The sequence below is a fragment of the Rana temporaria genome, chromosome 8 (genome assembly GCF_905171775.1).
Source record: "Rana temporaria chromosome 8, aRanTem1.1, whole genome shotgun sequence".
NCBI classification, from domain to species: Eukaryota; Metazoa; Chordata; class Amphibia; order Anura; family Ranidae; genus Rana; species Rana temporaria.
Genome location: NC_053496.1, coordinates 69,494,487 through 69,506,985, shown reverse-complemented (window position 1 = coordinate 69,506,985; position 12,499 = coordinate 69,494,487). Strand labels below are relative to the sequence as shown.

Here is a 12,499-nt window from a genome sequence, read left to right as displayed (position 1 = left end):
TTCAGGTAAGGTGCCTCAGAAGAAATAAGCACTTTTGATTGGTCAGTGTGTGGTCACATGAATTTCTGGCCAATAAGAAACGTACCTAAGGCTTCTTCTTCTTGTAGGGTGCCTCAGAAGAAGTAAGCGCTTCTCATTGGTCAGCTTAGTCACGTGGTTATGCTGACCAATGAAGGCTTGCCATTTAAAGCATTCAAATAGATACTCTTTCTGGGGCTGTGTAATGAGGTGTATGGATAAGCAGCAAGGGAGGGCTGGCCAGGATAATTGAAGTTAGTTTAATGTTTTATTGTATGTGAAAAGGTGAAGTTACCCTTTAAGAGTTGTAGTGTGGTGAGGGATGTGAAAGGACACAAGCCATGTGGGAATGTTATCATACACCCCGGCGGTGAGCTGATGACATCAACGCTGCACCACCCAGCGGCTGTCAGAGACAAGCCACAAGCACGCGCGTCTACAGAGAGGCAGGGGATGCCGCCTTTCACATCACCCCAGCTCCGCCCAAAGTGTCCCAGCTCCGCCCCCGTGTCCCCCTCACAGCCCGAGGCAGCCTGACACTACTTACACACGAAGCGCTCCGCCCCCGTCAGATGCTACGGCTGGCTGGAACCAACAAGCAGCGCCGACTGTGTCATTCCGCCACACTCCTCCAGTATAACATGGAAAAGAGTGCAGACTCCTCTCACACCCGAGCCGGGAGCAGCGAATTATGGCTCGTCTGCTGTGCCGTCCAATCAGAAGCCGGGACCGTGACACTGTCCAATGGGCTGATGGCGTGCGGAGATCAGCTGTGAGACGCTGTGATCACTTTCCTCGGAAGACCTCAGATACCCCGAGGAGCGAGGTGACGGCGACTTTCCCGGTCACATGGTGTGTCTGGATTCCTATAGGAAGCGGGTGAGGATTCCATACTGCTCCTGGGGTTCAATAAAGAATAACTGCAGACATTCTATGTCATCCATCCCAACAACAATGTGTAAAGTGAAATTCCGCGCCTAACTAATAAAAAACAGTTAAATATATATATAAAATATATACAGATATTAAGAGTGTAAATAAATAAATAATAAGCTGCTCCTCAATAACACAAGTGGTATGTGGACATGATAGAATATAAATAGAGGGCGCTAGGCCCATACAAATTAAGTAAAGTGCCGTAACAAAGTGTCTATCTAGCAATAAAAATTGCAACATAAATAACACAAAAAAAATATATGAAAGAGTCCCAACAGTTGCAGTCAACCTGCACTTGAAACCACGCGAGTGAATTCAAATATGATCAAAAAAATATAAAAAATAAAACAGTGAACAAAGTCCAATTGTAATGATAATTCTGTGAAAGAAGAAATGCCACCACCGCTTCAGTATAATTATCAATTCCACCCAAGGTGTTTTAGATAAGGTATGCTCTTACCAGAGCTCGTTGACCCCTTTAGTGAAAAAGATGGTCAACTAAGCTTATGCAGGATTGTGCCTGCAACACTTGAAGATATGGACAGACCACTTTGCAAATCCAGGAACCTCACACGGGATTATATGTAAAAGAAGAGAGGCCAGATAGCCAAATAGCGTGATACCGTTTTATTTAAAATTTTATTTAAAATTTTAAAATAGACATAAAAATCTGCCAAATGGCTCCTTACATTAGGGGGTGCCCACCCGGCACTGAGGCTGCGGACCTGTCACCGCTCGAAGCGGTTCTTTAGTCGGATACGCTGGGGAATGAGAGCCGCCGCTCACATGTAACGCCAAACGATCCCTTCAACAGTCCAAAGCACGGGGGTACGTCACGTGACCAGGCTGCCTCCGACGTACGTTTCGTTATGTTAACGTCATCAGGGGGGCGCCCCCCTGATGACGTTAACATAACGAAACGTACGTCGGAGGCAGCCTGGTCACGTGACGTACCCCCCGTGCTTTGGACTGTTGAAGGGATCGTTTGGCGTTACATGTGAGCGGCGGCTCTCATTCCCCAGCGTATCCGACTAAAGAACCGCTTCGAGCGGTGACAGGTCCGCAGCCTCAGTGCCGGGTGGGCACCCCCTAATGTAAGGAGCCATTTGGCAGATTTTTATGTCTATTTTAAAATTTTAAATAAAATTTTAAATAAAACGGTATCACGCTATTTGGCTATCTGGCCTCTCTTCTTTTACATATAATCCCGTGTGAGGTTCCTGGATTTGCAAAGTGGTCTGTCCATATCTTCAAGTGTTGCAGGCACAATCCTGCATAAGCTTAGTTGACCATCTTTTTCACTAAAGGGGTCAACGAGCTCTGGTAAGAGCATACCTTATCTAAAACACCTTGGGTGGAATTGATAATTATACTGAAGCGGTGGTGGCATTTCTTCTTTCACAGAATTATCATTACAATTGGACTTTGTTCACTGTTTTATTTTTTATATTTTTTTGATCATATTTGAATTCACTCGCGTGGTTTCAAGTGCAGGTTGACTGCAACTGTTGGGACTCTTTCATATATTTTTTTTGTGTTATTTATGTTGCAATTTTTATTGCTAGATAGACACTTTGTTACGGCACTTTACTTAATTTGTATGGGCCTAGCGCCCTCTATTTATATTCTATCATCCCAACAACAAACCAATGGGCTTGTAAATGTGGTCCAGAATGTATAGATTCACCCTAGGAAAGGCACCTAATCCCAATTAGATAGATAAATGGGCTATTTGTTTTACGCCTAGGCGCCAGCGCTTTGGCTGCCTTTTATTGGCAAAGTTCAATGCGCGCTGGAACGTGTCACGCAGCGCTATTCCACAAAGCACCAGGGCTATGTGCGCACGTGTTGTAGGGCAGACCTGCGCGTATTTGCACATCCGGCACACATGAGGTCAATCAGAAATGAGATATAAATAAGTCCGGGTTCACATATATGCATTTTTAACTGCATCCAATTCGCATAACATGTGAATGTGACCGACGTTCAATGGAGCCGGTTCACACATGTGTGGGGCAGCCGCGGTGCGGTTTTGAATAGGGTCCTGTGCGTTTATTTGTCCGGTTTAGGTAAGAATTTGCACCTGAACCGGTGAACCGAAAACGCTCCGGACTGCAACCCAGCCCTGGTGTTTGCCATGCACACAATACAGCTGTATTTTTATTTTTTCGAAGGCCACTGCTATTTTTTTCCAAATTGACACAGTAATGTGTTGGAGAACAGATATCTACAGGCGGAAGAACTTCCAAACCCAACCTCCTCCTTTCCCCGTTGTGTGTGGCTGCTTCATGTCCCGTAGGGAGTAGATTGGGTTCCTTGGATTCAGGCCGGTCAATCAACAAAATGGCAACCACTGTTCCTCCTCCCTCATCTGTCTACCATCACCAAGGTGGCTGCGGCAGAACTTTTAGGCTGCTCCATGGCTCTGAGGGAGTAGTGTGGTTTCCGTTGGATCTAGGTTGGTTAGTCAACAAAACGACAGCTGCTGTGCTTCTTCCCTCATTGGTCTACCAGTTACTAAGATGGTGGCAGCAGAACTTTCAACCCCCCCCCCCCCCGGTGTGTGATGCTGCTCCATGGCTCTGAGGGAGGAGTATAGCTCCCCTGGATCCAGGCCGGCCAGTCAAGAAAATGGCAGTGGCTGTGCTCCTGCCTTTATCAGTCCATCGGTCGCCAAGATTGAGGCTTTCACGCTTCTGCCCTTTCCAAGCAGCTATGCCCTTGTAGGAGGGGCACTCCACCGCCCACCCCTCCTCCCCCAAGCAACTGGAGCAAGAACATGGAAAGTGAACAACAAGGATATCATGTGGGTGAGGGTAGGTGGTTGCCAGATCCCAATGGAGATATTTCCCAGCACACCCTAGATCTTCAAGTTGAGTCCAAAGTTTTATTGAAGTATGATCACATCACAAACAAGAGAGGGCAACGTTTCGGAGTCACACAGGACCCCTTCATCAGGCATATGATCATAGACGGCTTAAATTATGGGCGATCTCTGCTGAATTGGCCAAAGTTCAAAATGTGGGTGACCCTGCAAGCACCATCTGGCCTGACAAAAGTCAATTTAAAAAATGTATACACATAGAACAAGTGCACTACCTGATAAATAAATAAGTGCTAAAAACCACTTGTTGGCACTTATTTTATTTATTTATTTAGTTATTTATCTGGTAGCACACTTGTTCTACAGTAGTGGTCTCCAATCTGCAGCCCCGAGGCCAGATGCGGCCCTTTGCTTGCCTTTATCTGGCGCTTGGGGCACTAGTCCAGTGTTTCCCAACTCCAGTCCTCAAGGCACACCAACAGGTCATGTTTTCAGGCTTTCCATTATTTTGCACAGGTGATTTGATCAGTTTCACTGCCTTAGTAATTACCACAGCCGTTTCATATGAGGGAAATCCTGAAAACATGACCTCTTGGTGTGCCTTGAGGACTGGAGTTGGGAAACACTGCACTAGTCCACTCACAGGTGCAAGATATTCTTCACCCCCCCACTGACTGGCACCATTCTTCCTACTGACACCAATGATGGGGTACTGTTCTTCCTACTGACACCAATGATGGGGTACTATTCTTCCTACTGACACCAATGATGGGGTACTATTCCTTCCACTGACACCATTAATAGGATACTCTTCCTCCCAGTACCAATGACGGGGTACTATTCTTTCTATTGACACCAACGTCTGGCCACCCTAAAGTTTGAAGGACAGTAAACTAGCCCTTTGTTTAGAAAGTTTGGAGACCCCTGTTCTACAGTATGTGTATATATTTTTTGTTCATCTTTGTATTGGGGTGTGAAATAAGTGAAGCTCTAGGTATCACACTGGGCACAACATTTTTTTTCAATTGAAAAAAAATTGACTGAGCCAGGTGGCCACATGATGACCGTGTCCTATAAGATGCAGTCACTGTTAAGCAGCGCTATGGTACTCGACCATCAAATACAATCGCCGGAAGCTTTTAGCGTGGACGGGGTAATCACTTGATTTTCCCTGATTTAGCCTTTGTGAGTCGGGGTGCCACTGGGAATGAATGCACAACCCATGTAAAAAAATGCATGAACCCAACCCAAGGCCAATACAGTGGTTCAACTTAATCTTACTCAGCTGTTTTTCCTCTATACCAGCTACTTGAATACAATGCAATATAATCATGGTAAACACATAACAAATGTGTCACGCACACTGACCTCACATGGCATTATATACGAGCTCCCAAGGCAAAGCACAAGCTGTTCTAACTTTTTCAAATGTTTGCTTTAGTTAAAAATAAATTGTAACCTCACTAATGTGCTGGAGCGCTACAATAATAGAGAATCAGGTCCTTCCAGCTGTGAGCGATGGAACACATGTACTGATCTGTCAGTTCTGATTCTTTCATCCTTGGGGCAGAGAGCAATGCCTGTGCACAATGTGCTCCAGTGTCAGGACCCACCACAGTCTCTGCCCATTGCTGGTAATGAAGTATGTGTAGTACTGTGGATCGCTTCATGCACAGGGAAAGGATCTGATCCCACTAGTAGGGGTAATCACAAGCGATGGTTGAAGTTGGGAGAATCACTTGAAGTGAACCTTGCATTTGATTTTTTTTTTTTTTTTTCATTTATTGCCTCTTTCAGAGATCATAGTCCTCCCCTGACAATGCCATCATCTGCTCCCCCCCTCCCCCCCCCACAAGAATTGTGTCATCTTAGTTCAGGCTTTACCCAGGGTCACATCTACATCCTGGGCTGAGAGATGATACAGCCATGTAAATCCTGCTGTCTGTGCAGTTCTTAGCTGTGCTCACAAATGTCTGACACATATTAGCCTCTCATCTGTGGCTTGTTACAATGTAACAGTCAGATCATTACTTGTTCAAGCCATAACATTTGCGTTGCATTTTTCTGAACATTGTGTCAACAATGTGCCCTGCTTACACTGAACAGTACAGTGATGTTCAGAAAAATTAGCTCAAGGGGCATGGTGTGAACAAGCTCCCAGGAGAGGAGACTGAAAAAATGCTTCTCCCTGCCTGCAGCAGACTAACCACATCATCTGGATAGTCATTTGTCTGGAGCTCAAAGACTGATTTTTAAAGTGGACCTTGGCCCTCCCTGCCCACTTTTCATCATTGCACTCCTACACCCCATTCTTTCTCACAATGATACATGTAGCCGGGCACTTTCTTCCCCAATCGCCCTCTTCCCTCGTGTTGTCCCCCTCCTCTGGCCGCTGGAAGTACTGAGTGGCTGGGGGAGCTGGCTGTGGACTCCCCTCTGTTTGGTCTCCGAACTCCCCCCCCCCCCCATACAGGTAGCATGCAGACCGACCATGCTGGCAAAGAGGGAGTAGTGCAGATTTGGGTTTTGTGTGTTGTCTTGGTAATTTCCTTGCAGACCAGAGAAATCTCAGATGAGCTTCCACGTGTAGCCCCCCCCCCCCCTCCCAAGGGCCTGCTGATTTGGTCCCAGGGTTCTCTCCAGAGTAGTACAGAGGCAGCCAGGCACAACAACAGTCCCCCGGGAGACTGTTAAGGAGAAACTACTTAGCTCAGGCCTAGCAAACAGCCTTTGTAAACTAGAGGGGACTGGTCGGTATGTACCTCTCTGGAGAAGAACTAAGTGGCCCAGTGATCCCAATAGTAGTGCTCAGCCACAAAAGACAAAATAATCCCAGGTCAGATCAGTACTCACAATATCCTTTGAGTAACTGAATGCTTCCTTCCAATACCAGCAGAATATGTTTCAGTAAGGAAGAGGTTAATGCTCCACTCAACACTCTCCAGAAACTCCTCTGATATGATTCTTGAGCAGAGCTAAAGTAACGTCAAAGAGACATGAGTATAGGTCCCCCCCAACTAGCCCTAGCTAGTTACTTTTATTTATTTTGTTCTTTAAGTGGAACTTAAAAAATGGAAGTTGAAAAATTAAATATTGGAAACAGGCATGCTGCAATAAAATACTCTTACCTGCCTGTTCACAATCTCCTGTAGAATGTACAATTCGCTACACATGCAAGCAAACTGCTAGTATGACTGTACTCCTGAGCATGTACACGAGTGACGTCATCCTGTGCTGGTCAATCAAGATGGGCAAAGAGTGGTACCTGGAAGAAACTGGGGAGAAGATGCGGGGATCTCAAGTGTCGGACTATTGGATTTAAGGTAAGATTGTTTTGCCTTTAGTTCCACCTATCTTTTTTATTTTTTTTATTTACTTCTTTCATTTTTGTATAATTAATTTAAAAAAACATTTTTTATATTTTTTTAATACCCTTTATCTTTTTTTGTCCCCTCCCAGCACTTACAGGTTTCTCGTCTAGGGGTGAATGATGTCCCAATGGCCTCCAACCTCCTGGGATACTGAAATCACACATCCAAAGAATCTTAGGGTACTCTATAGCGCATGCACCACTGAATATCACCAGGGGCCCAGGTGCCTCTCCCCGGTTCTTGCAGCCAGCATCCTGATGGTGCACCACATGCCCATTATTAGGAATCTGGTTGCAAGAACCCAAAAAAGAAACAGCCCTGAAGATGTAAAGAAGATGAAGAGCGATGCTGTAAACAGCATGTGGATCGGAGGTTTGCAGCAGGACAATGCTGTATTTGCTGGACACATGAGTATGTTTTTTTTTAGTATAATCCAGAGAACAAGTTAAGAGGGGATTAAAAAAAAAAAAAAACAGTTTTCCATGTTCCTATAAAAAATACTGCTTTAACAAATAATACTGTTGATGCCATATATTGGTGCATATCAGGAATTTACTTAACGAAAGGTCCACTTTAAGGGACTGTGAGAGATTCAGTAAATTTGTAGCCATACTGACCAAATAATTCTAGAACGAAATGAAAAAACATGTTGTGCTGTTGGAGAGTCCTCAGAAGACATTGGTCAGCTACAACCCTGCTGTATGTTTACTATTGATGCTGGAGACAAGCTCAGAACAGAGCCGGAGACAAGCTCAGAGGCCCAGATAAGGCCGGAGATAGGCCGCTCCATAGCGAGCAGCCATTCCTTCTCCAGAGGGCTAAATACACTAAAGATATCTCGTTGTATTAATGGGAAATCACACAGATGTTTCCAATCAAACATTTCCAAACAACAGACGAGAAGTCACAGATGATGCCAGGCCCACACAGAGACTACATTTGTCTCAGTCCGATAAACGGGGTTATTTCCATAGTCATCCCATTTCTTTCGAATCTCTACAAATAGGTCTCACAGCTACTGATATCTTTTTTCTTTATATTCGCCAACATTTTAAAAGGCAGAGACAGCATATTTCAACCATTAAAACATAATACTGCCTCAGAGAGCAAGGGATGTTACCTTCCCCATTATTTCCATTTTCTAAATCGATCTGTGCATTAGAAATATGAGCTGTTATGTTACCTGTATGTGTAAGAATGATTTTAGGAAGCCCATTTCTTTTAAAAGAAACCAGGACAGAAATATAGGAGCTCCCATTTCCGGCTCATTTTTGGAATAGAAGGCTCCAGGTTTGTCATACTTATCCTCTGTCTTCAATGCATTGTAAGTCAAATATTGGAATAAGGCATGTCAATGTCCCAGACTTTAGAGAAGACCTTTAAAAAGAAGTATGGGGGCCTGTCATTGCTGACCCTTTCATCTGAAAATGCTAGTTCCCTGGCGGCTCTGAATCCACAGTTTTAGCACTTTTTGAACCAAAGGCCTTGATCAAGTGTACAGATTAAGGGCCCTTTCAAACCAGTCATATCCATTCTGATCAGCAAGGGATTTGTAAACAGACGAATCAGAATAGTGCTACACATTTCTGTGACATTCAGTTTTGCCCTCTTAGGCTGGGTTTACATATTTGCGAATTGGATGCATTTTTAATCGTGTGTTTCAATGGAGCTGGTTCACACATGTCTTGGGCAGCTGCGATGCGGTTTTGAAAAGGGTCTTCTGTGTTTTTTGGTCTGGTTCAGGTGTGAATTCAGGGAAAAATTTGCAGCTGAATCCCAACCTGAACCGTTGAAGTGAAACGCACAGGACACCAGACTGCAAACTGCACTGCAGATATGTGAACCCAGCCTTAGGCCCCGTACACACGGTCGGACAAAACTGATGAGAAAGGTCCGACGGACCTTCAGCTTCGACCGCATGTTTCTCCGTCCAAATCAGAAGGCTTTCACCTCCAAGCCAGCAGGTTCTGTATTTGCCACCACCATCCCTTTCCACCTTGCCGTGTACTAGGGGCGGTTAGCATAGCGCCCCCTCCTGGCAACTGATAAGAACAGATACTACACTTGATCTTAGCCAAAACACCAGGGAGAAAGCCTCCCATTACTGTGTGTAGTTACAGACAGAAGAACAGGAAGTGAGGATTTTTTATAAGAAATAAGCACATTTAAAAGCAAAATCGAAGGATGAGGTAAGTGAAGGAGGACTGCACTAAGGTAAAGGAAGCTATTTAGGGAAAAAAATGTTTTCCTTTACAACCCCTTTAAGGAGCTCATGGAGCACTTTTCCAGGAGGCAAAAAAAAATAAAAAAATTCATGTAACACACTGTAGATTACAGGGTATAAGGATATTGTTTAGTGACACTGGCAAACCCATCTTAGGTTTTATGGGTCCTCTATGGGTAGGTGGATGTAAGTCTGTTTGCAACCAACTACCTAAAATCGGTCACATTTATGTAAAAAATAAAAAAGAAAGGGAGGTAGACCATTTCTGTTTTTAAGGCAGTTCACAAATGCTCCGACATTGGGAGCACATGTCGCATGTTAATGCACGTCGCATGTCAATGTTTTCCTATGAGAGCTGTCTTAACTGGTCTGACACAAGTCGGTCCGACTTTGAAAATGCTCCCTGTACTACTTTGGTCCGACTTTGATCCTAATTCAGCCCATTGAATATCATTGAAGTCGGATCAAAGTAGGATCCTTGTCCTTACCATCCGACATTTGACATCCGACATTGTGATTACAGCAGCATTAAAAGGAATTTATCTCACACTGGGATTGTTTTGATTGGTCAAAGAACAAGTCAGACTATCACAAAGTTGGATCAAAGTAGTATCCTATTCAAGTTGGATGGATGTAGGACCGATGTAGGACTGATGTCGCAGAGCAAAGTAGGATGAAAGTCGTGTGACTGTCGTGTAGTATCGGTGTGAACCCAGCCTTATAGGACCTACAATGGACTCGGACGTAATTGGAAATAGATGGATGCATGTGTGTTTCACCTGCCCATAGGCTAAAATGGAGCTTCTGTGAAATCCACCTGAAAAAAAAAAACAGGCGTATCTGGTGTGAAAGGAGCCTAAAGCCTGGTACACAAGATCAGATTGTTGGCCAACTGAGCGTCTGATTTTTGTCCAAAGGGCATGTGCCGGGAACTTGTTTTGTATACTAACTGCACACAATTGTCAGCCAACAAACATGAACATAGTGACATACTACGTGGAATTTCAACTCTTAAACGCCACCCTCTGTTAATGTCGTGTTTGGTGAGTATTGATTCCGAGCATGCATGTTTGTACTTTGGACTTTTGTGTGACAGACTTTTGTACAGACGATACAAAAACCTGACAACAGACTTTTGTCCGCCTGTAATTTACTAGCCTGCCAACCAACATTTGTTGGCTGAAAGTTGGACAACAATTGTCTGAGGGAGCGTACTAATGGTTGAATTTTAGGCCAACAGTCTGTCATCAGACAATCCTCTGCCAACAATCAGATCGTGTGTGTACGAGGCTTAAGAATCCTGGCATCATTCAGTCTCTCCAATGTGCATACTTGTTCCAGGTCAGTGTTTTGGAAAATATTTAAACCATTGGATCAGTATTACAGCCAGTCAAATAATACTTTTTTTTTCCCTCAGTATGTGTTTCTTTTAAAGGAAAATCAGTTGCAGTGAGTGGTTTTGCTGCCATCTTTGAAACACTATAAAAAAATCAATTGCTCAGCAACTGTGTGGATATCATTCCAATTCCTTCTGCTCAAAAGTAACGGCTCGATCGTGTAAGAATAAAAAACCTGCTAAGGAGGAAAATTGATTGGAAAATGTAAAATTCAGCTTCAATTCCTATAGTTCCTCTCTGTGATAAGCAGCAACCAGAGCCAGCATATTTCAGCCAATAAATTCTAATATATAGACAAACCAATAAAATATTATGCTGTCTCAGAGAACAAAGCACATTGCATTCCTCATTATAGCTGTCTTCTCAATTAATCTTTTATGAAATACTTTGCTTGCAATAAAAATACAAGGTGTTATGCTATCTGTTCAATTTAGAACAACTTTTTTCAGCAAAGAAGCAGCCCCTTTCTTATGTGAGCTTCCACTCTTGACTTACTTTTGGAGGTTCAGGCTTCAGGGCTGTCATCCATATCCTCACTTCAGTAAAGAGTCATTAAAGCGGTGGTTCACCCTAATTTGACACTTTCTGTCCATGCAACTGCTAGGCATTGACAGTAAACAAACCATTTTTTATTTATTTTTTTAATCGCTCCTTACCCCCTCTTCAGCAGCCGTTCCTGGGCTGTCAATCAGAATCCCCCGCGGGGAATGGGCGTGTAAGTCCATTCTCCCCAGTCCTGTCAATCCATCTCCTGACACTCCCCAGGAGACGCGCTCTGCTCTAATCGCGCGACAACGGGGCGTGAGCTTGTTACGCCGCCGTTGTTATGGCAACCGTGTAGTGTTGACGGCGACGCTCGCCGTCAACACTACACATGCGCGGGATCGAGCGGTGAATGCTGGGAGGCCAGCATTCACCGTATCCCGGAAGAAGACCCTGTCGGCTTCAAAGTGCCCACAGGTAAGATGGAAACGTCCATCGCATCAGAATATAAAATATCCTTTCCACGATTACACCGATTACGCGGGCTAAAGGAGTGGGACACCCGGGCAGTGCATTAGTACAGGTAAGCCCTGACGATTGATGCAAAAAAAAAAAAAAGGATATCTCGCGGAACCCCCGCTTTAACTGACCTAGCATAATAATAGTAGGCTGTTTCCCTGAAGCCTGGCTAATGGTTAACATTGCCCCATCCTACCTTGTTGCTAGGACGCTCCAGTCATTGGAAGCTTGCCCCCATCATCAAAGGAGCATCTGCTCTCCCATGTTCAAAGCTCCATGCATGTGCGGTGCATTGAAGAGAGAACGCACCACATTTTGTGTACTTTGAGGCTTGTGCTTCACACAGAAACTGGCTTTGGTACTTTTTCCCAATTATCATGCGGGAGCCTTTAGTTATACTCTAATCAACAATTAAAAGTCAGCAGGTACACCTACTGTAGCAGCTGACTTATAATATTAGGGCACTTACCTGTCCAGGCATCCAGCGATGTCAATTCTTTAATCGGTTATCAGGTGCTGGCGCCACCATCGTGACTAAGGGAAAGGACACTTAACTTTCCAAGGATCCAGTGCTGCACTCACCTGAGCTTATTCTTCAGTCAGTTGGGGTCCAAGCACTAGCATCTTAACTATGGGAAACTGGCGATGAAGCCTTGTGGTGAAGAAATGCTCCCCCCTCCTCCAAAAAGTGCTGACTGTGGCAGAGGAGGGGGACTATGCAAACAAA

The 12,499-nt window shown here is 44.5% G+C and overlaps 1 long non-coding RNA gene across 1 annotated transcript; it reads left to right on the top strand.

The window, feature by feature from the left end:
• Positions 1–807: 807 nt before the first annotated feature.
• LOC120947047 lies at positions 808–7,864 on the top strand. Its single transcript, XR_005750808.1, has 3 exons — positions 808–897; positions 6,931–7,101; positions 7,238–7,864. It is a non-coding gene; the product is annotated as an uncharacterized LOC120947047 (long non-coding RNA).
• Positions 7,865–12,499: the final 4,635 nt, after the last annotated feature.